Genomic DNA, 2,767 nt, shown 5'->3' with positions numbered 1-2,767 from the left:
TTTGGATTTTTTTAGAGATTTAGGCCGTAACGATTGCGATGACCATCATCATCCTTTAGTTGAGCTATCTATGGGCTAGGTTTTTGCCTAGCTCATCCCAGTGTGGATCATGTTTGGGTAATGTTAATAAGATCATTTAGTAATCAGGTAGAGCTAGGTTTGATTCATGTTTAGAGTGACTAAGTTGGGCCTCGTTAGTGTGGGGTGTGGGATGCCTTAATTGAATTTATTGACCTGTCAATGATGATATGCATGCCTTGTTGGCATCTATATGAATTTATTGGCATTTTTAAGATTTGTGTCAATCTAGAAGTGAAGACGCATATCATCATTAGCCCCCTACATGATAAGAATATGTAGTTTATTATCTTGCAAAACTAGATATTTTTTACGGCTTTGGGTGAGATCTTCAAAGCCTCGCAGAGAAAAGCCCCGCAGACCAACCCACTCTAACTCCACCACCCCCATGTACCAACAAGGAACATATAAAGCTACTTGAAGCTCAGATGGCCCAACTATCATGCCTCGTTGATGGTACTGCTCAACTAGGTGATCGTCAGGACACGTTCGATAACGAATCCGTGACCATCAATGCTAAATTGATTGACCTTGAGAAAGATACCCGAGGATCCTTAGTACACCTATATGAACAGAATACAGAGCTCACTACCAAGGTGGTCTCCTGGTAAGAGTCGTTGATAAGGAATGACCTATTGATGGTGAAGTTCCTCCCTTGCGCATACGAGTCCCTGAGCCACGTGCCTTTAGTGGTGCTTGTGATGCGAAAGAAATAAAAAATTTCATGTTTAATATGGAGCAATACTTCTGTGTTGTTTGCCCTGATTTAGAAAAGGTAAAGGTCACCACGACTTCCATATATCTAACAAGTGATGTTAAACTATGGTGGCATACCAAGTACTCCGAAATGGAAACTGGCCAATGTTCCATTGACACATGGAATGACGTCAAACAAGAGTTGAAAAATTAACTCCTACCAGAAAATGTGGACTTCATTGCCAGTAGAAAATTGAGGCAATTTTGCCAGACAGATATCGTGCACGATTACGTCAAGTAGTTTTCCACATTGACACTTGATATTCGTGACATGTCCAAGAATGACAAACTATTTTCATTCCTAGAAGGGCTTAAGTTTTGGGTTCAAATTAAATTCCAAAGGCAACGTGTGCAAGATCTTACGTCTATTATTTCTGCAGTCGAATGATTGATTGATTATACTTCCATGAATGGGGACAAAAAGAAGGTACATCTTCAATTGAAGGGGTACTCCCAGCAGCGTGAACATACTTAAGAGTTCTCTAAAGATAAGAATGGAAGACCTAAACTCAGTTCTAGCCAGGGATCCCAACGAGATTCTTCCCATTTGAAGAATACAGGTGCCTCGTCTAATAATTACCACAACAAGTTTAAATTCATTTTGTGTGGTGATCTTCATAATACATTCAAGTGCTCACAACGAACTACGTTGAACGTATTATTAGCCTCCTAATCACGAAAGTATAAGTGGCCGAGATGATGACGAGTCTCCTCACATGGGAACTTTACATTTGTTGAATGCAATCAAATAGACCTCTATAACTCATAGCCTTCAACGAAAGGATCTCAAATATGTGGACATCAAAATTGGTGGTAAGAATACACAGGCAATGGTCGATACAAAAGTTATACACAACTTTATTTTTCTTGTAGAGGCAAAGTGCTTCAATATTTGGCTCGAGAAAGATTCTAGCCGCATGAAAGTTGTTAACTCCCAAGTCACTCTTATCGAAGTATCAGCCAAAGTCGTGTCTATCAAGATAGGCACATTGAGGGGTAATCTTGACTTGTTCGCAGTTTCACTCAATGAATTTAGAATCATTATTAGGATGGACTTCTTATGATAGAACATGATTGTTCCAATGCCATTCACCAACACACTAGGCATACTAGGTGATGCCCAAACTTCATTTTCGTATCCATAGGTAACGAAGAGAGAAATATGATCTCAGCCCTTCAACTAAAGAAAGGGTTGAAGAAATGGGAGCAAACTTACCTTGTTACCTTACGAGTTGAGCCTAATGATTAGGACTATAGTTCCACTCCTAATCTGATTCGATATGTATTAAGAGAATTTGATGATGTGATATCGAATGAGCTTCCTAAAGCCTTAGCTTCACGTAGGCCGATTGACCATTATATTGAACTAGTATATGATATTACACCTCTTACAAGGGACCTTACAAGATGAGTCATCCAGAACTAGTCGAGCTACGCAAGCAACTTGATGGACTTCTAGAGCCTGGGTATATCATACCTTCCAAGGCATCTTATGAGGTGTCTATTGTGATTTAGAAAAAACAAGGTGGGTTATTGTAATTTTGTGTTGATTACCGAGCGTTAAACAAGGTCATCGTTAAGAACAAGTATCATATCCCACTGATTATTGACTTATTTAATCAACTTGGGGTAGCCAAATACTTTTCAAAGTTGGATTTGAGATCAAGTCACTATCAAATTTAGGTTGCAGAAGGATATGAGTCGAAAACTACCTTTTCTACTATGTACGGTGCCTATGAGTTCTTAGTCATGCCCTTTGACTTAACTAATGCACCTACTACGTTCTACACCTTGATGAATGCATTTTTTAAATAGTACCTCGATAAGTTTGTTATGATATATCTTGATGATATTATAGTGTATAACTTTATTCTCGAAGAACATGTTCAACATTTACGCAAGGTGTTTCAAGTGCTTTACGATAATCAGTTGT

Source organism: Akebia trifoliata, chromosome 8 (genome assembly GCF_017979445.1).
Source record: "Akebia trifoliata isolate Shusen 1 chromosome 8, ASM1797944v1, whole genome shotgun sequence".
Taxonomy (NCBI): domain Eukaryota; kingdom Viridiplantae; phylum Streptophyta; class Magnoliopsida; order Ranunculales; family Lardizabalaceae; genus Akebia; species Akebia trifoliata.
The sequence above is the reverse complement of the archived record's forward strand: the minus strand, read 5'-3'. Positions refer to the sequence as shown.